Source organism: Trachypithecus francoisi, unplaced genomic scaffold, assembly GCF_009764315.1.
Source record: "Trachypithecus francoisi isolate TF-2019V2 unplaced genomic scaffold, Tfra_2.0 Lachesis_group14, whole genome shotgun sequence".
Lineage (NCBI taxonomy): Eukaryota > Metazoa > Chordata > Mammalia > Primates > Cercopithecidae > Trachypithecus > Trachypithecus francoisi.
Window position 1 is genome coordinate 47,480,268 of NW_022681459.1, and position 24,437 is coordinate 47,504,704.

Consider the following 24,437-nt stretch of genomic DNA (forward strand, 5'->3'; position numbering starts at 1 on the left):
ATTGCAACCAGAGAGCTAACTATCCTAAATATATATGCACCTAATACAGGAACACCCAGATTCATAAAGCAAGTCCTTAGAGACCTACAAAGAGACTTAGACTCCCACACAATAACGGTGAGAGACTTTAATACCTCACTGTCAATATTAGATCAACGAGACAGAAAATTGACAAGGATATTCAGAACTTAAACTCAGCTCTGGACCAAGCAGACCCAATAGACATCTACAGAACTCTCCACCCCAAATCAACAGAATATACATTCTTCTCAGCACTACATCACACTTACTCCAAAATTGACCACATAATTGGAAGTAAAACACTCCTCAGCAAATGCAGAAGAATGGAAATCATAACAAACAGTCTCTCAGACCAGAGTGCAATCAAATTAGAACTCAGGATTAAGAAACTCACTAAAAACTGCACAACTACATGGAAACTGAAAAACTTGCTCCTGAATGACTACTGGGTAAATAACAAAATTAAGGCAGAAATAAAGATGTTCTTTGAAAGACACAATGTACACAATGAACAAAGACACAATGTACCAGAATCTCTGATATGCATTTAAAGTAGTGTTTAGAGAAAAATTTATAGCACTAAATGCCCATGAGAGAAAGCATAAAATATCTAAAATTGACACTCTAACATCACAATTAAAAGAACTAGAGAAGCAAGAGCAAACACATTCAAAAGCTAGCAGAAGACAAGAAATAACTAAAAGAGCAGAACTGAAGGAGATAGAGACATGAAAAAGCCTTCAAAAAATCAACGAATGCAGGAGTTGGTTTTTTGATAAGATCAACAAAATAGATCAACCACTAGCCAGACTAATAAAGAAGAAAAGAAAGAATCAAAAAAATGCAGTAAAAATTGATAAAGGAGATATCACCACTGATCCTACAGAAATACAAACTACCATCAGAGAATACTACAAACATCTCTGTGCAAATAAACTAAAAAATCTAGAAGAAATGGATAAATTCCTGGACACATACAACCTCCTAACACTAAACCAGGAAGAAGTTGAATCCCTGAATAGACCAATAACAAGTTCTGAAATTAAGACAGTAATTAATAGCCTACCAACCAAAAAAAGTCCAGGACCAGATGGATTCACAGCCAAATTCTACCAGAGTTACAAAGAGGAGCTGGTACCATTCCTTCTGAAACTATTCCAAACAATAGAAAAAGAAGGAATTCTCCCTACTTCATTTAATGAAGCCAGCATCATCCTGATACCAACACTGGGCAGAGACACAACAAAAAAGAAAATTTCAGGACAATATCCCTGATGAACATTGATGCAAAAATCCTCAATAAAATACAGGCAAACCGAATCCGGCAGCACACCAAAAAGCTTATCTGCCACAATCGAGTCGGCTTCATCCCTGGAATGCAAGGCTGGTTCAACGTATGCAAATCAATAAATGTAATCCATCACATAAACAGAACCAGTGACAAAAACCACATGATTATCTCAATAGACACAGGAAAGGCCTTCAACAAAATTCAACACTCCTTCATGATAAAAACTCTCAATAAACTAGGTATTTATGAAAACATACAGCCAATATCATACTGAATGGGCAAAAACTGGAAGCATTCCCTTTGAAAACTGGCACAAGACAAGGATGCCCTTTCTCACCAATCCTATTCAACACAGTATTGGAAGTTCTGGCCAGAGCAATCAGGCAAGAGAAAGCAATAAAGGATATTCAAATAGGAAAAGAAGAAGTCAAATTGTCTCTGTTTACAGATGACATGATTGTATATTTAGAAAACCCCATCATCTTAGCCCATAATCTCCTTAAGCTAATAAGCAACTTCAGCAGTCTCAGGATACAAAATCAATGTGCAAAAATCACAAGCATTCCTATACACCAATAACAGACAAACACACAGCCAAATCATGAATGAACTCCCGTTTACAATTGCTACAAAGAGAATAAAATACCTAGGAATCCAACTTACAAGGGATGTGAAGGATCTCTTCAAGGAGAACTACAAACCACTGCTCAAGGAAATAACAGAAGACACAAATAAATGGAAAAACATTCCATGCTCATGGATAGGAAGAATCAATATTGTGAAAGTGGCCATACTGCCCAAAGTAATTTATAGATTCACTGCTATCCCCATCAAGCTACCATTAACTTTCTTCACAGAATTCTTCATATGGAGCCAAAAAAGAGCCCGCATAGCCAAGACAATCCTAAGCAAAAAGAACAAAGCTGGAGGCATCACGCTACCTGACTTCAAACTATACTACAAGGCTACAGTAACCAAAACAGCATGGTACTGGTACCAAAACAGATATATAGATCAATGGAACAGAACAGAGACCTCAGAAATAATGCCACACATCCACAGCCATCTGATCTTTGACAAACCTGACAGAAACAAGCAATGGAGGAAGGATTCCCTATTTAATAAATGGTGTTGGGAAAACTGGCTAGCCATATGCAGAAAACTGAAACTGGACCCCTTCCTTACACCTTACACAAAAATTAACTCAAGATGGATTAAGGACTTAAACCTAAGACCTAAAACCATAAAAACCCTAGAAGAAAACCTAGGCAATACCATTTAAGACATAGGCTTGGGCAAAGACTTTATGATTTAAACACCAAAAGCAATGGCAACAAAAGCCAAAATTGACAAATAGGATCTAATTAAACTAAACAGCTTCTGCACAGCAAAAAGAAACTATCATCAGAGTGAACAGGCAACCTACAGAATGGCAGAAAACTTTTACAATCTATCCATCTGACAAAGGGCTAATATCCAGAATCTATAAAGAACTTAAACAAATTTACAAGAAAAAAACAAACCCATCAAAAAGTGGGCAAAGGGGCCGGGCGCGGTGGCTCAAGCCTGTAATCCCAGCACTTTGGGAGGCCGAGGCGGGTGGATCACGAGGTCAGGAGATCGAGACCCTCCTGGCTAACACGGTGAAACCTCGTCTCTACTAAAAATACAAAAAACTAGCCGGGCGCGGTGGCGGGCGCCTGTAGTCCCAGCTACTCGGAGGCTGAGGCGGGAGAATGGCGGGAACCCGGGAGGCGGAGCTTGCAGTGAGCCGAGATCGCGCCACTGCACTCCAGCCTGGGCGACACAGCGAGACTCCACTCTCAAAAAAAAAAAAAAAAAAGTGGCCAAGGATATGAACTGACACTTCACAAAAGAAGACATTTATGTAGCCAACAAACACATGAAAAAAGGCTCATAATCACTGGTCATTAGAGAAATGCAAATCAAAACCACAATGAGATACCATCTCACACCAGTTAGACTGGCGATTATTAAAAAGTCAGGAAACAACAGATGCTGGAGAGGATATGGAGAAATAGGAACGCTTTTACACTGTTGGCAGGAGTGTATATTAGTTCAACCATTGTGGAAGACAGTGTGGCAATTTCTCAAGGATCTAGAACTAGAAATACCATTTGACTCAGCAATCCCATTACTGGGAATATACCCAAAGGATTATAAATCATTCTACTATAAAGACACATGCATGTATATGTTTATTGCAGCACTATTCACAATAACAAAGACTTGGACCTAACCCAAATGCCCATCCATGATAGACTGGATAAAGAAAATGTGGCACATATATACCATGGAATACTATGCAGCCATTAAAAAGGATGAGTTCATGTCCTTTGCAGGGACATGGATGAAGCTGGAAACCATCATTCTCAGCAAACTAACACAAGAACAGAAAACCAAACACCACATGTTCTCACTCATAAGTGGGATTTCAACAATGAGAACACATGGACACAGGGAGGGAAACATCACACACCAGGGCCTGTAGGGGGGTGGGGGGCTTGGGGAAGGATAGCATTAGGAGAAATACCTTATCTTGATGACAGGTTGATTGGGTGCAGCAAACCACCATGGCATGTGTATACCTATGTAACAAACTTGCACATTCTGCACATGTACCCCAGAGCTTAAAATATAATTTTTTTTTTTTTTTTTGAGGCGGTGTCTCGCTCTGTCGCCCGGACTGGAGTGCAGTGGCCGGATCTCAGCTCACTGCAAGCTCCGCCTCCCGGGTTCACGCCATTCTCCTGCCTCAGCCTCCCGAGCAGCTGGGACTACAGGCGCCCGCCACCTCGCCCAGCTAGTTTTTTGTATTTTTAGTAGAGACGGGGTTTCACCGTGTTAGCCAGGATGGTCTCGATCTCCTGACCTCGTGATCCGCCCGTCTCGGCCTCCCAAAGTGCTGGGATTACAGGCTTGAGCCACCGCGCCCGGCCAAAATATAATTTTAAAAAATTCACTAGAGGGACTCAAAAGCAGACCTGAATTGGAGGAAAAAAATCAGTAAATTGCAATCTCAGACTCTGGTGTATATTACAGGAAACTAAAATTGAATAGTCTCTGCAACATCATTTGGACATATCGGTGTTAGAACTTGAAAGAGAACTCTGGATTCTTGAGTCCCTAAACAATGGACTCCTTTGTCCAGGGAAGTAGTACGGTATAGTAATTAAGGACAAAGTCTTCCGAATCACATCAACCTGGGTTTAAATCCAAATCTTCCAGTTAAATAACTAGATGTCCTAGACAAGTATATAATCGCCCACTAAGTATAAATGTTCTCTTTTATAAAGTAGTGATAAAAATAATATCTACCTCATAAGATTATTGTAAGTATAAAATTGATATCACAAATAAAAGGATTTGAACAAGCCTGTCATAATAAGCATTCAATAACAGCTATTCTATTTTATTACTATTATAATACTAGGGAAACCAAAGGGAAACATGAGGTCAAGATATGTTTAAACATTTTTTTCTTAGTGTGACTCTATCATCAGGTATAATACTTGACAGATAAGGTATAATACTCTGTATTCAGGTATTATACCTGATGATAGAATTCTGTCATCACGGACAGATGAGGTGGTTCATGCCTGTAATCCAAGCACTGGGAGGCCAAGGCAAGTGGACTACTTAAGCTCAAGAGCTTGAGACCAGCTTGGGCAGCATAGGGAAACCCCATCTCTACAAAAAGTACAAAAATGAGCCATAGTGGCATGCACCTGTAGTCCGAACTACTTGGGAGTCTGAGGCAGAAGGATCACTGTAGAGGCTGCAGTGGGCTGTGATCATGCCACTGCACTCCAGCACGGGTGACAGAGCAAGACACTGTCTCAAAAAAAAAAAAAAAAAATTCTGTCATCAGGTATAATCAATGAACAAGAATACAAGAAAAGCTTTAAATCCATGCAGAAAGAGGAGGTATTTTATCATGTGCTTTAAAATTAATAGGAAAGTCCCACTACGAAATCTTCCTTTATGTAGTGTTATATACCACATGAAAATTCACCATTCCTTTGGGTTCTTTTCCATTGATACCCTTGAAGATATCCTTGAAGAATATAACCATTTCTGTAACTCATTATTTACACTAAAGTAATAACAACTACTTATCAATTGACTTACCTGAAAAGATGGGATTCAAGAAAATTCCAAAACAGAAAGATAAAGGATAAAAAGGTAAACTAAAGTAGATATAATTTAAAAGGGATATGAGACAGGGGTTGGTGGCTCACGCCTGTAATCCCAGTACTTTGGGAGGCTAAGGTGGGAGGATCACTTGAGCCCCAGTGTTCAAGACCAGCCTGGGTAACACAGGGAGACCCTTTTAAAAAAAAAAAATTTAACAGTTAGCCAGGTGTGGTCCTGTGTGCTAACAATTAGCACACACTGTAGTCCCAGCTACTCTGGAGACTAAAGTGGGAGAATCTTTTGAGGCTGGGAGTTTGAGACTGCAGTGAGCTGTGATCACAGCACTGCACTCCAGCCTGGCTGACAGAGTGAGACCCTACGTCAAGAAAAGAAATAAAGGGGGGATGTGATATGGTCTACGAATGAAGGTACATGAACCTTAATATGCATATGATCCGACAAAGAATACTGAGGTGAATTATAAGAATAGTCACAAATTCTTCCTCTTCTGCTTTGCACTTGGCCATATGAATTGCTTTGGCCAATGGGAGAATAACAAATGTAGTACAAACAGACTTTAATAAAGCTATGCAATTGTGTTTGCACTCTTACAGTTCTTGGAATTCAACAACTGCCACGCAAAGAACCCCAGCAAAATCTGCTAGAGGATGAGAGACACATGGCCCAGTTGCCATTGTTCTCCTGGCCAAAAGCACACCAACTGCCAGAAATGTGAGACTGTCCTAGATATTCTAATCACCAGTCAAACTTCTACTTTACCTCAAACATATAAGAAAGACCAGCAGAGATCAGTTGAGTCAGCCTAGTTCAGAAGAGTCACTCAGCTGACCTACAAAATCTTGAGCTTAATAGATGGTTGTTGTTGGCCAGACACGGTAGCTCACACCTGTAATCTCAGCACTTTGGGGGCCGAGGCAGGTGGATCATCTGAGGTCAGGAGTTCAAGACCAGCCTGGTCAACATGATGAAACTCCATCTCTATTAAAAATACAAAAAAATTAGCCAGGCGTGGTGGTGAGTGCCTGTAATCCTAGATACTCGGGAAGCTGAGGCAGGAGAATTGCTTGAACCCAGAAGACAGAGGTTGCAATGCGCCGAGATCGCACAACTGCACTCCAGCCTGGTCAACAAGAGCAAAACTCCATCTCAATCAATCAATCAATCAATGGTTGTTGTTTTAAGCCACTACCTTTTGGAGTGATGTTTTTATAAAGCAAAAGTTAGTGGACACAAGTGCAAACCAAAAATATATCTTAAAAAAAAAAAAAAATCAGGCCAGGCGCAGTGGCTCACGCCTGTAATCCCAGCACTTCGGGAGGCTGAGGCAGGTGGATCACCTAAGGCTAGGAGCTTGAAACCAGCCTGGCCAACATAGTAAAACCCTGTCTTTACTAAAAATATAAAAATTAGCCAGGCATAGTAGCACACGCCTGTAATCCCGGCTACTTGGGAGGCTAAGGCAGGAGAATCGTTTGAACCTGGGAAGCAGAGGTTGCAGTGAGCCACTGGAGAGGTTGCAGTGAGATCGTGCCACTACATTCCTGGGTGACAGAGTGAGACTCTGTCTCAAAAAATCATAATAATAATAATAGCAAAGAGGTAGGATATTGAAACAATGAAAAAGGTCCAAATGCCAAATTAACAAGAAAAATAAAATAAAATAAATACCTTTACCAGAGAAGACAGCAGCAAAATAAACAGTGCTTGCTTATAGTAAGTGCCTAATCGATGTTTATGAATTGAAATAAAATATATCACATATATTAAACAGCGAGCTACATTTATAGGATCCTATATTAATAGGATCTGATAAACTATTCGCAAGCATACATATTCTATACATGTGGTGAAAAATAATCTTCCTTTCCCCTCTGCTGCAGAAATATCTCAACAGAATGTTTTATCCATTTTGGAATCAACACATTAAAAAACTTAAAAAGCTAATCAATAGGAATTTTAAGGATTCAGAAAATTACTGAGATTATTATAAAGGAAAGAAAATGCTCAAAAAAAACTGGGTAGTTTTACTAAAAAGCTATAGGGTGATTAAATATAGGGTGATTATTAACATCATCATCATGATCATCATCACATTAATAACCATGATGTATTAAATAACTTGTATATAAAAAACTCTCTGCTACGTGCCTAACATTAATTTAATCCTCACTACAACACTTCAAGGTATGTAATGTTAACCCAGATACAAAAGGAAAAATTGAGGCTTAGGGATGTCAAAGACTTCAGCTAATAAGGAGGAACAAAACTAGACTGAATTCCAAAGTAGTAGCAGACTTCACTTCACATGTGCATTGTGCCAATATACATGAATTTCAGTTATCACAATTAAATAACACTAGTCCCCTAAAAACACATTTCAAATTTCAGTTACCACTACACATCAACTGACATAAACGAGGAGGAAGAAGAAAAAAGGAAAAGGAGAGCATGTTTGTCAACAGAGCAGTAAGAAATACAAAGGGTCCTCAAAAAGCTCATGGAAAATGTGTATTATGCAAAAACTATGCATGGATTTCAAAAAATTTCTGATCAAAATAAACTCTAACTTGTTATAACATGTCTGAACAGGATCTAACTTGAGGCACTATGAAGAATAAAACGTAAGTTTAGAAGCAGTCCCTATCAGAGCAAAATAAATTCTGCTAAAACCAAAGCAAAGCAAAACAAACATCAAATTTATAGTAAAGTCAGGGTGGAAAAATAATAGATGCTTTACAAAAAAAATTGTGGGGACCATACCCAAAGAAGTCAACAGTTTACAAATAGATGACTTATTTTAAGAAGGGACAAGACCACGTTGAAGATAAAGTCCACAGCAGCAGATCATCTGTATCAATTTACAATGAAAAAAACCATCTTATTCCTGCTCTAATTGAAGAGGATCAACAACTAGCAGGAGAGACAACAGCCAGCACTGGCTGGGCACAGTGGCTCACGCCTGTAATCCCAGCACTTGGGGGGCCGAGGCGGGCAGACCACGAGATCAGGAGTTCGAGACCAGTCTGACGAACATGGTGAAACCCTGTCTCTACTAAAAATATGAAAATGAGCTGGGCGTGGTGGTGCGCACCTGTAATGCCAGCTACTCAGGAGGCTGGGGCAGGAGAATTGTTTGAACAAGAGAGGCAGAGGTGGCAGTGAGCTTAGCACTCCAGCCTGAGCAACAGAGCAGAACTCTGTCTCAAAAAAAAAAAAAGAAAAAGAAAAAGAAACAATAGCCAACATCGTAGACAGCTCAGCTGATTCAGCTTACATAATTCTGACTGAAAAATTAAAGTTGAGCAAACTTTGCACTCAGCAGTGCCAAAACTGTTGTACCAGATCAGCTACAGACAAAAGCAGAGCTTTCAATGGAAATTTTAAACAAGTGGAAATTTTAAACAAGTGGGATAGAGATCCTAAAACAGTTCTTTGAAGAACTGAAGAATTGAAACCAGAGATGAAACATGGCTTTACCAGTGTGATCCTGAAGACAAAGCACAATCAAAGCAATGGCTACCAAAAAGTAGAAGTGGTCCAGTCAAAGCAAAAGCAGACCAGTGAAGAACAAAGGTCATGGCAACAGTTCTTAAGGATGCTCAGGGCGTTGTGCCTGCTGACTTTCTATGGGGCCAAAGAACAATAACATCTGCTTATCATGAGAGTGTTCTGACAAAGTTAGCCAAAGCTTTAGCAGAAAAATGCCTGGGAAAGCTTCATAGAGTCCTCCACCATGACAACGCTCCTGCTCATTCCTCTCCTCAAAAGACAGAAATTTCTCAAGAGTTTCAGTTGGAAATCATTAAGCATTTACCTTAAAGTCCTGATTTGGCTGTTTCTGGCTGCTTTTTGCTTCTTAATCTTAAAAACATATTTAAAGAGAATCCATTTTTCTTTCGCTGATAATGTAAAAAAGACTGCTTTCACATGGTTGCATTCCAGAATGCTCAGTTCTACAAGGATAGACTAAATGGTTCGTATCACTGCTTACAAAAGAGTCTTCAACATTATTGAGCTTATGTTGAGAAATAAAGTTTGCACTTTTTGTGTTTATTTTTTAATTCCAATTTTCCAAAAACTTTTTGAAGACCCCTCCTAAAGGAAGAAATGTGACCACTGGAGCAGAATCTTGACTATCAATCCAATTGACAACACTGAGCAACAAAAAGTTTTGAACAAGAACAATGTTACAATAAAAGGTTATCACAACAAAGTAAGAATGAAACTATAAGAACCTGAACTATAATACTGGCTCTATTAGGTTGGTGCTAATACAAACAAACTGTATTATATATGAAATACATTTAAGAAAAAAGGCTGGCCGGGTGCGGTGGCTCAAGCCTGTAATCCCAGCACTTTGGGAGGCCAAGACAGGCGGATCATGAGGTCAGGAGATTGAGACCATCCTGGCTAACACAGTGAAACCCCGTCTCTACTAAAAAATACAAAAACTAGCCGGGCGAGGTGGCGGGCACCTGTAGTCCCAGCTACTCAGGAGGCTGAGGCAGGAGAATGGCGTGAACCCGGGAGGCGGAGCTTGCAGTGAGCTGAGATCCGGCCACTGCACTCCAGCCCCGGCGACAGAGTGAGACTCCGTCTCAAAAAAAAAAAAAAAAAAAGAAAAAAGGCTGGGGCCTATGGCTCATGACTGTAATCCCAGCACTTTAGAAGGCCAAGGCAGAAGGATCATTTGAGTCCAGGAGTTTGAGACCAGCCTGGGCAACATAGCAAGACCCTACCTCTAAAAAAAAAAAAAAAAAGTTTAAAAAAAATAGCTAGGTATGATGGCACACGCCTGTAGTCCTAGCTACTCAGGAGGCTGAGGCGGGGGGATCACCTGAGCCCAGGAATTCAAAACTGCAGTGAACCATGATGGCACCACTGTGCTCCAGCCTGGGTGACAGATCGAGAGTGTCTCTTAAAAAGAAAGAAAAGAAAAAAGAAAAGAAAGAGAAAGAAAGAGTATGAAGGAATTATTTACCAATTTGATGCAGAGAATGAAAATGAAATAAGATAAATATCTTAAATGTATGAGACTAGCTAACCAGGAGCAATGAACCTAGTGAGAGACCTCAAAACATCAAGAGAATCATTAAATCACTCAAAATATATCACTTTTACTTCCAGTAGAGACTGGCTGGGCAAGATCCTGCTGGACTCACCCCAACCCAGAAAACAACTGTAAAGTCTAGATATAATATTTTAAAAAGCTACCTGAAAGTACTAACACGTGAAGAGAAGCAGGCAGATTTTGGAGCGAGAGCTGTAAAATGAGTTCCCATTTTCAAGGTGCAAGGGTCAGGTACTGTAAGAATGGTAAGCAAGGGTACAGAAATACTGGTAGAAAAATAGTTTTTCTGGCCTGAGGAACTAGAACACTGAAGGCCAGAAAACCACAGCCTCTGGCCAAGGGGAAAGGGGATTCCAGAAAGAAAAGAATCAGAAAAGAAATACTCAAATTCTGTGTACTCACATCTTTGGTTAACCGCTGAGTCACACATGTATGGAATAAATTTCAAAGCAGTTCAACAAAAGACAAAATATTTGAACTGAGACTAGAGCTTCCACTTAAGAAACAGTGTTTGCAGTTCTAGTCTAATCAAGATAATTACCTGTCAAACATCAACAATTGAAAGCTTTCTCAAGAGAAAAAAAAAAATCAACTGTAGAAAGTATTCAAATAAGCCAATAAATAGCATGAAAAGAATAACAGAGGGACAAAAACAGAAAGGACAAATTAAAAAGAAATAATACAATGGTAGACACAAAGTTAACAGCAATAATTGCATTAAAAAAATGAACAAAAAATCCAATTTTGGCAGAAATTGATAAACTTGATTTAAAAAGCAAGACACAACTATATGTTGTCCAAAAGAGATGAATTTTAAACGTAAAGGCACAGAGAGGTTGGAAATATATAAACAGAAGAAAATATATAATGCAAAGAGTAAGTAGAAGGCTAGAACATCTACATTAATATCAGACAAAACAGATTTTTTTTGAGACACAGTCTCGCTCTATCTCCCAGGCTGGAGTGCAATGGCACAATCTCGGCTCACTGCAACCTCTGCCTCTTGGGTTCAAGCGATTCTCCTGCCTCAGCCTCCCGAGTAGCTGAGATTACAGGCCCCTGCCACCATACCCAGCTAATTTTTGTAATTTTTAGTACAGATAGGGTTTCACCATGTTGGTCAGGCTAGTCTCGAACTCCTAACCTCAGGTGACCCACCCACCTTGGCCTCCCAAAGTGCTGGGATTACAGGTGTGAGCCACCATGCCCGGCCCAAAATAGATATTTTTTAAGAGACATGATCTCACTATGTTGCCCAGGCTAGACTCCTCAGCTCCTATTATTTATCTTCAGCTATTATTTATCAAGAAGATATAATAATGTTATATGTATATGTTAATAGGAGAGCTTCAAAATATAAGAAGCAAAACTTGACAATATTAAAGGGATAAATAGCCAATTCCAAAATCTTAGTTCAAGATTTTAACTTCTTCATTCCAGCAACTCATAGAATAACAAGACAAAAAAGTCAGCAAAGATGCAGAAGATATGAGCAACAAGATTAAGCACTGGACTTAATTTATATCTATGGAACTAAACCTCAAAACTACAGAATACATGTTCTGTCCAAGTGTTCAGGGTATATTCCCCAGGATAAACCACATGCTAGGCCATAAAACAAACCTCAGAAAATTTAAAAGCATTAATATCATAAAAAGTACGTTATTTGACTACAATGAAATTAAATTAGATATCAACAATAAGATAACTAAGAAAACAGCTGGACGTGGTGGCTCACGCCTGTAATCCCAGCACTTTGGGAGGCCGAGGCAGGCGGATCACGAGGTCAGGAGATCGAGACCATCCTGGCTAACACAGTGAAACTCCATCTCTATCGAAAATACAAAAAATTAGCCAGGCGTGGTGGTGGATGCCTGTAGTCCCAGCTACTCGGGAGGCTGAGGCAGGAGAATGGCGTGAACCCGGGAGGCGGAGTTTGCAGTGAGCCGAGATCGCGCCACTGCACTCCAGCCTGGGCGACAGAGCAAGACTCCGTCTCAAAAAAAAAGATAACTAAGAAAACACAAATATTTGGAAATTAAACAACAAACTTCTAAATAATCCATGGATCAACAATGTGTTTACAAGGAAAACTGTAAAATATGGAACAGAATAATAATGAAATTACATGTCAAAATGTGTAAGATGCAGCAAAAACAGTGCTTGAAGAGAAATATTCAGCTTTAAATGCTCATATTTAAAAAAAAAAAAAAGAAAGATCTAAACTCAATGGCCTATGTTCTCTTCTTAAGAAATGAAAACAAAGAGCAAAGTAAATGCAAAATTAGTAGAAAGAAGGAAATAATAAACAGCAGAAATCAGTGAAAGATAAAATGTACTACCATATAGAAAATCAATGAGACTAATAACTCATTGTCTAGAAAGATGAATAGAATTGATAAATCTCTAGGCAGACTGATCAGAAAAGGGCAGCTTAACAATATCAAGAATGCATCCTGGCTAACACGGTGAAACCCCATCTCTACTAAAAATACAAAAAATTAGCCGGGCATGGTGGTGGGCACCTGTAGTCCCAGCTACTCAGGAGGCTGAGGCAGGAGAATGGTGTGAACCCAGGAGGAGGAGCTTGCAGTGAGCCGAGATCACGCCACTGCACTTCAGCCTGGGTGACACAGTAAGACTCCGTCTCAAAAAAAAAAAAAAATCAAGAATGATAAAAAGAACATCACTATGGATTCTTCAGATATTAAAAAGGATAATAAAAGAATATTAACAACTTTATCCCAATAAGTTGACAACCTAGATCAAATGAAAAATTACTTGAAAGAAACAATTACCAAAACTGATCTCAAAAGAATTAGAAAATTTGAATCTATATCAATCTACATCAATCAAAGAAATTGAATTCATAATTAAAACCTTCCAACAAAGAAAAGTACAGATAAAGATAAAGATGGCTTGACTGGTGAATTCTATCCAATACTTAAGCAAGAAATAACGCCAATCCTACACAAACTCTTTCGGAAAATACAGAGAGAACACTTTACAACTCATTACATAAGGACAGAATCACTTTGATACCAAAACCAAACAAATACATCATGAGAAAAAAAAGGGCTACAGATCACTATCTCATAAACATAGTTGCAAAAATTCTTAACAAAATTTTAGCAAAGCATTTCCAACAATATATAAAAAGAATAATAATACATAATGACTACCTGGAATTTACCCCCATTAAAACCAAAGTTGATTTAGTTGATTTAATATCCCCAAATAAATCAATTTAATTTCCCATATTAACAGACTAGCTAAAAAATTATTTCAACAGATGAAGAAACATAGACAAAATTTGATACCCACTCATAATAGAAATTAAAGGGAATATCCTCCACCTGATTAAGGGCATCATGCTCAACAATGTGAAGCTCAATGCTTTCCCACAAAGATCAGGAATGAGTAAAGGAAGTTCACTCATGACTTCTAGTCAACATTGTACTGGACATGCTAACCAGTGCAATAGAGCAAAAATTGAAGAAAAAGAAAAAGAAAGAAAAGGCATACACAAAAGAAAGGAAGAAGTAGAATTGTGATTACCTGCAGACATCATCATGTGCATAGAAAATCCCAAGGAATCTGCAAAAATCCTACTAGAAATTAAAAGCAAATTTAACAGGGTAACATGACACAAAGTACAAAAAATACATTGTATTTCTATAGATTCTTAATAGAAAGTTAGAAAACAAAGTTAATCCATTTATAATAGTATCAAAAACCAAAATACTTAGGAATAAATTTAACAAAAGACTTGCAAGATCTCAACACTGAAAACTACAAAAAGTTGCAAAGGTAATAAAAGAAGGCCTAAGTAAATGGAGGAATACACCATGTTCATGGATTCAAAGACTCAGTAACATTAAGATGGCAATTCTCTCCAAACTGGTCTAATTCAGTGTAAGCCCATTAATTTCCAGAAAGGTTTTTTGAAGAAATTGATAAGCTGATTCTACAACTTATATAGAAATGCAAAAATATAGAATAGCCAAAACAACTTAGGAAAAAAAAAAGAACAAGGTTGGAAGACTTACAATACCTAATAATCAGACTTACCATACATCTATAGTAATTAAGGCATTATGGTTAAGGCATTTAGATATATACATAGAAATCAGTGAAATAAAATAGAGAATCTAGTAATAACTCCATATTTATAGGGTCAAATGGTTTATGACAAAGGTGCCAGGATAATTCAATGGGGAAAGGATAATCTTTAAAACAAATGTTGCTGGATTATGGTTATCATTATCTGGAAAAAAAATTAACTTTGACTCTTATCTCACACAATACCAAAAATTAACTCAAAATAAATCATAGACCTAAAGGCAAAAAAAAAACATAAAAATTCTAGAAGAAAATCTTTGTAACCTTGGCGAAGACAAAGGTTTCTTAAATAGGACATAAAAAGAAGAAACATAAAGATAAATCAAAGAAAACCATCTAGCATGCAATTGGAGATAAGGTATCATAGACTGAACTCACTGCTTGTGTGGGTTCCCACAGTGCTTTGTTCATACCTTATCAAAATCATTTTTTCAATGAGATAAAACAGACATGTATAAAAGATTCTCCATCTAATCTCTGGAGCCTTTGGATCTTTACATAAAACATTAATACTTATGGAGAGAGTTAGAAATTGGAAGGTAGCTTTTCACACACCAGACTAGACAAAAATAATATTTCAGATAAAGACTTTAGAAAAGCAAAGCATTACAATAAAAAAGTTAGAGTAGAAAAGCAAAAATTAAAAGAAAAAGGAATTGACAAAATTTCACCAGATACTCATTTATAACAAGAAAATGTAAGTGAATCTTCTTTTACCTAATGAGTATATGCCTAGAAAAATAAGTATAAAATCAAGTTTTTATAAAAGGAAACATTCTTATGCAGTACTGAACATTTCCTTATAAATTAACTCTGCTATCATACTACATCAAAAGAACCTTTTGTGATTTCAATTATGAACTCTATATTTTATATAATTCTAAATGTTCCTAAATGTTTGCTTAAAGCCAAATATAGAACTAAAGTATTAATGTAAAATAGACTATACAATAACTTCACTTACTGTGAAGAGAAAACATCAGAAACCAATAATATAAATTATCCGAAAAGGGTGATTTTTTGTCTATAATCATAAAAGTACACTTTTAAAAAACCATTTTTGGGGCGTAGAAGTCACAAGTAGTGCCGGGAGAAAGTAGAAATGATAAAGAAAAATGGAAAGGATAAAAGTTTAAAGGTGTTCACAAATATAGGAAAAACACAAGATAAGTGGATCAAAAAAGGACAAGAATTGATACTTAATTTGAAAATTAAGCTCTCTATAAGGCTCACTGCATCAATCATAGGTTTAAAGAGAGAAAGAGACAGAGGCAGATAAATATGGAAAACCTTGCTAGAATAATCTAATTCAAACCTTCAGTAAAAATGTCACAATCATAGTTATTACTTACCAAACATCTACTATGTACAAGTTACAAATTATCTCTAATCCTTAAGCAACAATCTTCCAAGATAGGTATTATGATTCCCATTTATCTTAACTTTAGAGAGGTTAAGAGATTACTCAAAACCATATTGACATTAATGGAGGAACAGGAACGTGAACCAAGGTTTATCGTTTGCAAACAGCATTCTAGTTCACAAATGGTATCATATACAATTTTTCTTGTTCTTTTTTTTTTTTGGAGACTCTTCATTCTTGTTGCTAAGGCTGGAGTGCAGTGGTGCGATCTCAGCTCACTGCAACCTCTGCCTCCCAGGTTCAAGCAATTCTCCTGCCTCAACCTCCCCAGTAGCTGGGATTACAAGTGCCCACCACCATGCCCAGCTAATTTTTGTATTTTTAGTAGAGACGGGGTTTCACCACGTTGGCCAGGCTGGCCTCAAACTCCTGACCTCAGGTGATCCATCCACTTCAGCCTCCCAAAGTGCTGGGATTACAGGCATAAGCCACCGCACCCAGCCCATATACAATTTTTCTCAACAATTTTTGTTTCATTTACAATGATTATGGTTACAAAAGTAATCCTTTAGGGAATTACAGAATAGTAAACCATTCACAAGGCAGCAGCAACACTAGAAGTTCCATTAAATGAGGACAAAAAGACCTACCAGAGTCAAAGGATAAAGTATTATGACTTTTATTATTAATATTTGAGACAGGGTCTCACTCTGTTGCCCAGGCCAGAGTGCGGTGATGCAGTCATGGCTCACTGCAGCCTCTACCTCCTGGGCTCAAGCAATCCTCTCACCTCAGCCTCCCAAGTAGCTGGGGATACAGGTGTGTGCCACCATACCTGGCTAATTTTTGTATTTTTTGTAGAGACAAGGTCTCACTATGTTGCCTAGTTTGGCCTCAAACTTGTGGGCTCAAGGGATCCTCCCACCTCAGCCTCCCAAAGTGCTGAGATTATAGGCATGAGCCACCATGCCCAGCCCTACAGCATATTATTAAGACATTAGGACGGGCGGAGCAAGATGGCCGAATAGGAACAGCTCCAGTCTCCAACTCCCAGCGCGAGCGACACAGAAGACCGGTGATTTCTGCATTTTCAACTGAGGTACTGGGGTCATCTCTCTAGGGAGTGCCGGACAATTGGTGCGGGTCAGCTGCTGCAGCCTGACCAGCGTGAGCTGAAGCAGGGCGAGGCATCGCCTCACCTGGAAGCGCAAGGGGGAAGGAAATCCCTTTTCCTAGCCAGGGGAACTGAGACACACAACACCTGGAAAATCGGGTAACTCCCACCCCAATACTGCGCTTTAAGGAAACAGGCACACCAGGAGAATATATCCCACACCTGGCCGGGAGGGTCCCACGCCCACGGAGCCTCCCTCACTGCTAACACAGCCGTCTGCGGCGATCTATCCGCAAGGCAGCAGCGAGGCTGGGGGAGGGGCGTCCGCCATTGCTGAGGCTTAAGTAGGTAAACAAAGCCGCTGGGAAGCTCGAACTGGGTGGAGCTCACAGCAGCTCAAGGAAGCCTGCCCTGTCTCTGTAGACTCTACCGCTGCGGACAGCGCACAGCTGCAGTCCATTAGGGGAAAGAGCGGGACCGCTGCAGACCCGAACGACTCTGTCTGACAGCTTTGGGGAGAGCCGTGGATCTCCTAACGCGGAGGTTGAGATCTGAGAACGGACAGACTGCCTGCTCAGGTGGGTCCCTGACCCCTGAGTAGCCTAGCTGGAAGACATCCCCTACTAGGGGCAGTCTGATACCCCACACCTCACAGGGTGGCGTCACCCCTGAGAGGAAACTTCCAAAGAAAGAATCAGACAGGTACACTCGCTGTTCAGCAATATTCTATCTTCGGCAACCTCTGCTGCTGATACCCAGGCAAACAGGGTCTGGAGTGGACCTCAAGCAATCTCTAACAGACCAACAGACAGTCCTTCTGACTGTCAGACGGAAAACTATCAAACAGGAAGGACACCTATACCAAAACCCCATCAGTACGTCACCATCATCAAAGTCCAGAGACAGATAAAACCACAAAGATGGGGAAGAAGCAGGGCAGAAAAGCTGGAAATTCAAAAAATAAGAGCGCATCTCCCCCTGCAAAGGAGCGCAGCCCATCGCCAGCAACGGATCAAAGCTGGTCAGAGAATGACTTTGACGAGATGAGAGAAGAAGGCTTCAGTCCATCAAACCTCTCAGAGCTAAAGGAGGAATTACGTACCCAGCGCAAAGAAACTAAAAATCTTGAAAAAAAAGTGGAAGAATTGACAGCTAGACTAATTAATGCAGAGAAGATCATAAACGAAATGACAGAGATGAAAACCATGACACGAGAAATACGTGACAAATGCACAAGCTTCGGTAACCGACTCGATCAACTGGAGGAAAGAGTATCAGCGATTGAGGATCAAATGAATGAAATGAAGCGAGAAGAGAAACCAAAAGAAAAAAGAAGAAAAAGAAATGAACAAAGCCTGCAAGAAGTATGGGATTATGTAAAAAGACCAAATCTACGTCTGATTGGGGTGCCTGAAAGTGAGGGGGAAAATGGAACCAAGTTGGAAAACACTCTTCAGGATATCATCCAGGAGAACTTCCCCAACCTAGTAGGGCAGGCCAACATTCAAATTCAGGAAATACAGAGAACGCCACAAAGATACTCCTCCAGAAGAGCAACTCCAAGACACATAATTGCCAGATTCACCAAAGTTGAAATGAAGGAAAAAATCTTAAGGGCAGCCAGAGAGAAAGGTCGGGTTACCCACAAAGGGAAGCCCATCAGAATAACAGCAGACCTCTCGGCAGAAACTCTACAAGCCAGAAGAGAGTGGGGGCCAATATTCAACGTTCTTAAAGAAAAGAATTTTGAACCGAGAATTTCATATCCAGCCAAACTAAGTTTCATCAGTGAAGGAGAAATAAAATCCTTTACAGATAAGCAAATGCTTAGAGATTTTGTCACCACCAGGCCTGCCTTACAAGAGACCCTGAAGGAAGCCCTAAACATGGAAAGGAACAACCGGTACCAGCCATTGCAAAAACATGCCAAAATGTAAAGACCATCGAGGCTAGGAAGAAACTGCATCAACTAACGAGCAAAATAACCAGTTAATATCATAATGACAGGATCAAGTTCACACATAACAATATTAACCTTAAATGTCAATGGACTAAATGCTCCAATTAAAAGACACAGACTGGCAAACTGGATCAAGAGTCAAGACCCATCAGTCTGCTGTATTCAGGAGACCCATCTCACATGCAGAGACATACATAGGCTCAAAATAAAGGGATGGAGGAAGATCTACCAAGCAAATGGACAACAAAAAAAAGCAGGGGTTGCAATCCTAGTCTCTGATAAAACAGACTTTAAGCCATCAAAGATCAAAAGAGACAAAGAAGGCCATTACATAATGGTAAAGGGATCAATTCAACAGGAAGAGCTAACTCTCCTAAATATATATGCACCCATACAGGAGCACCCAGATTCATAAAGCAAGTCCTTAGAGACCTACAAAGAGACTTAGACTCCCATACAATAATAATGGAAGACTTCAACACTCCACTGTCAACATTAGACAGATCAACGAGACAGAAAGTTAACAAGGATATCCAGGAATTGAACTCATCTCTGCACCAAGCGGACCTAATAGACATCTATAGAACTCTCCACCCCAAATCAACAGAATATACATTCTTCTCAGCACCACATCGCACTTATTCCAAAATTGACCACATAATTGGAAGTAAAGCACTCCTCAGCAAATGTACAAGAACTGAAATTATAACAAACTGTCTCTCAGACCACAGTGCAATCAAACTAGAACTCAGGACTAAGAAACTCAATCAAAACCGCTCAACTACATGGAAACTGAACAACCTGCTCCTGAATGACTACTGGGTACATAACGAAATGAAAGCAGAAATAAAGATGTTCTTTGAAACCAATGAGAACAAAGATACAACATACCAGAATCTCTGGGACACATTTAAAGCAGTGTGTAGAGGAAATTTATAGCACTAAATGCCCACAAGAGAAAGCAGGAGAGATCTAAAATTGACACTCTAACATCACAATTAAAAGAACTAGAGAGGCAAGAGCAAACACATTCAAAAGCTAGCAGAAGGCAAGAAATAACTAAGATCAGAGCAGAACTGAAGGAGATAGAGACACAAAAAACCCTCCAAAAAATCAATGAATCCAGGAGTTGGTTTTTTGAAAAGATCAACAAAATTGACAGACCGCTAGCTAGACTAATAAAGAAGAAAAGAGAGAAGAATCAAATAGACGCAATAAAAAATGATAAAGGGGATATCACCACCGACCCCACAGAAATACAAACAACCATCAGAGAATACTATAAATGCCTCTACGCAAATCAACTAGAAAATCTAGAAGAAATGGATAATTTCCTGGACACTTACACTCTCCCAAGACTAAACCAGGAAGAAGTTGAATCCCTGAATAGACCAATAGCAGGCTCTGAAATTGAGGCAACAATTAATAGCCTACCCACCAAAAAAAGTCCAGGACCAGATGGATTCACAGCTGAATTCTACCAGAGGTACAAGGAGGAGCTGGTACCATTCCTTCTGAAACTATTTCAATCAATAGAAAAAGAGGGAATCCTCCCTAACTCTTTTTATGAGGCCAACATCATCCTGATACCAAAGCCTGGCAGAGACACAACAAAAAAAGAGAATTTTAGACCAATATCCCTGATGAACATCGATGCAAAAATCCTCAATAAAATACTGGCAAACCGGATTCAGCAGCACATCAAAAAGCTTATCCACCATGATCAAGTGGGCTTCATCCCTGGGATGCAAGGCTGGTTCAACATTCGCAAATCAATAAACGTAATCCAGCATATAAACAGAACCAAAGACAAGAACACATAATTATCTCAATAGATGCAGAAAAGGCTTTTGACAAAACTCAACAGCCCTTTATGCTAAAAACGCTCAATAAATTTGGTATTGATGGAACGTACCTCAAAATAATAAGAGCTATTTATGACAAACCCACAGCTAATATCATACTGAATGGGCAAAAACTGGAAAAATTCCCTTTGAAAACTGGCACAAGACAGGGATGCCCTCTCTCACCACTCCTATTCAACATAGTGTTGGAAGTTCTGGCTAGGGCAATCAGGCAAGAGAAAGAAATCAAGGGTATCCAGTTAGGAAAAGAAGAAGTCAAATTGTCCCTGTTTGCAGATGACATGATTGTATATTTAGAAAACCCCATCGTCTCAGCCCAAAATCTCCTTAAGCTGATAAGCAACTTCAGCAAAGTCTCAGGATACAAAATTAATGTGCAAAAATCACAAGCATTCTTATACACCAGTAACAGACAAGCAGAGAGCCAAATCAGGAATGAACTTCCATTCACAGTTGCTTCAAAGAGAATAAAATACCTAGGAATCCAGCTTACAAGGGATGTAAAGGACCTCTTCAAGGAGAACTACAAACCACTGCTCAGTGAAATCAAAGAGGACACAAACAAATGGAAGAACATAACATGCTCATGGATAGGAAGAATCAATATCGTGAAAATGGCCATACTGCCCAAGGTGATTTATAGATTCAATGCCATCCCCATCAAGCTACCAATGACTTTCTTCACAGAATTGGAAAAAACTGCTTTAAAGTTCATATGGAACCAAAAAAGAGCCCGCATTGCCAAGACAATCCTAAGTCAAAAGGACAAAGCTGGAGGCGTCACGCTACCTGACTTCAAACTATACTACAAGGCTACAGTAACCAAAACAGCATGGTACTGGTACCACAACAGAGATATAGACCAATGGAACAGAACAGAGTCCTCAGAAATAATACCACACATCTACAGCCATCTGATCTTTGACAAACCTGAGACAAACAAGAAATGGGGAAAGGATTCCCTATTTAATAAATGGTGCTGGGAAAATTGGCTAGCCATAAGTAGAAAGCTGAAACTGGATCCTTTCCTTACCCCTTATACGAAAATTAATTCAAGATGGATTAGAGACTTAAATGTTAGACCTAATACCATAAAAACCCTAGAAGAAAATCTAGGTAGTACCATTCAGGACATAGGCATGGGCAAGGACTTCATGTCTAAAACACCAAAAGCAACGGCAGCAAAAGCAAAAATTGACACATGGGATCTAATTAAACTAAAGAGCTTTTGCACAGCTAAAGAAACTACCATCAGAGTGAACAGGCAACCTACAGAATGGGAGAAAATTTTTGCAACCTACTCATCTGACAAAGGGCTAATATCCAGAATCTACAAAGAACTCAAACAAATATACAAGAAAAAAACAAACAACCCCATCAAAAAGTGGGGAAAGGATATGAACAGACATTTCTCAAAAGAAGACATCCATACAGCCAACAGACACATGAAAAAATGCTCATCATCACTCGCCATCAGAGAAATGCAAATCAAAACTACAATGAGATACCATCTCACACCAGTTAGAATGGCAATCATTAAGAAGTCAGGAAACAACAGGTGTTGGAGAGGATGTGGAGAAATAGGAACACTTTTACACTGTTGGTGGGATTGTAAACTAGTTCAACCATTATGGAAAACAGTATGGCGATTCCTCAAGGATCTAGAACTAGATGTACCATATGACCCAGCCATCCCACTACTGGGTATACCCAAAGGATTATAAATTACTCTACTACAAAGACACATGCACACGTATGTTATTGCGGCACTATTCACAATAGCAAAGACTTGGAATCAACCAAATGTCCATCTGTGACAGACTGGATTAAGAAAATGTGGCACATATACACCATGGAATACTATGCAGCCATCAAAAAGGATGAGTTTGCATCCTTTGTAGGGACATGGATGCAGCTGGAAACCATCATTCTTAGCAAACTATCACAAGAAGAGAAAACCAAACACCGCATGTTCTCACTCATAGGTGGGAACTGAACAATGAGATACTTGACTCGGGAAGGGGAACATCACACACTGGGGCCTATCATGGGGGGGGGGAGGAGGGAGGGATTGCATTGGGGAGTTATACATGATATAAACGTCATGCACATGTACCCTAGAACTTAAAGTATAATAAAAAAAAAAATAAAAATATAAAATAAAAAATAAATAAATAAATAAAAAAATAAATAAATAAAAAAAAAAAAATAAATAAAATAAAAAAAATAAAATAAAATAATAAAAATAAAAAAAATAAATAAATAAAAGACATTAGGAAATTATTTTAAATTTCTAGGAAATATCCATTAACCTTTGTTAACCCAACAGAAAGCCAAGAATGGGATGAAATAGTTTTGTGGTTCTATGGAAAATATCTCATATACTTCAATCACATTGTATTTTTTATTGTATGTATTTAAGGTATACAACATGATATTTTTCTTTACTTATATGAAGTGAAATAATTATTGTAGTCAATCAAATTAATATATTCATCACCTCACATAGTAACCCTTTTGTGTGTATTTGTGTCATAAGAGAACCTAAAATCTACTCTTAGCAATTATCCCTAATACAATACAATATTATTAACTATAGTCCTCATGTGGTACATTAGATACCTAGAATTATTCATCCTCTATATCTGCAACTTTATATCCTTGGATCTACATTCCTCCATTTCATCCTTCTCCCATCCCCCACCCTCTATGCTTCAGGAGCATCTTTTTTTTTTTTTTTTTGAGATGGAGTCTCGCTCTGTCGCCCAGGCTGGAGTGCAGTGGCCGGATCTCAGCTCACTGCAAGCTCCGCCTCCCGGGTTTACGCCATTCTCCTGCCTCAGCCTCCCCAGTAGCTGGGACTACAGGCGCCTGCCACCTCGCCCGGCTAGTTTTTTGTAGTTTTTAGTAGAGACGGGGTTTCACCGTGTTACCTAGGATGGTCTCGATCTCCTGACCTCGTGATCCGCCCGTCTCGGCCTCCCAAAGTACTGGGATTACAGGCTTGAGCCACCGCGCCCGGCCTTCAGGAGCATCTTAAGAAATTGTTTCTGCTGGGCGAGGTAGCTCACACTTGTAATCCCAGCACTTTGGGAGGCCAAGTTAGGCAGATTACCTGAGCTCAGGAGTTCAAGACCAGCCTGGGCAACATGGTGAAACCCTGTTTCTATAAAAAATGCAAAAATTAGTTGGGCATGGTGGCACACACCTGTAGTCCCAGCTACTCAGGAGGCAGAGGTTGCAGTGAGTCAAGATTGCACCACTGCACTCCAGCCTTGGTGACAGAGTAAGAGCCTGTCTCGGAAAGGAAAAAGGAAAAAGGAGAAAGGGAAAGGGAAAGGAAAGAGAAAGGGAAGGAAAGGAATTGTTTCTAAAAGAAAGTAGGGGTTAGGTTAGGAGCAGCCACACTGAAAATAAAGTATATATAATAAAAAACAAAGATAATAACTTA

General features: G+C 39.2%; 1 protein-coding gene across 2 annotated transcripts in view; it reads right to left on the bottom strand.

Annotated features, from left to right (window-relative positions):
- The window catches only part of TTC28 (tetratricopeptide repeat domain 28), a 740,148-nt gene that overhangs the window by 665,340 nt on the left and 50,371 nt on the right, over window positions 1-24,437 (bottom strand). The window lies entirely within an intron of this gene.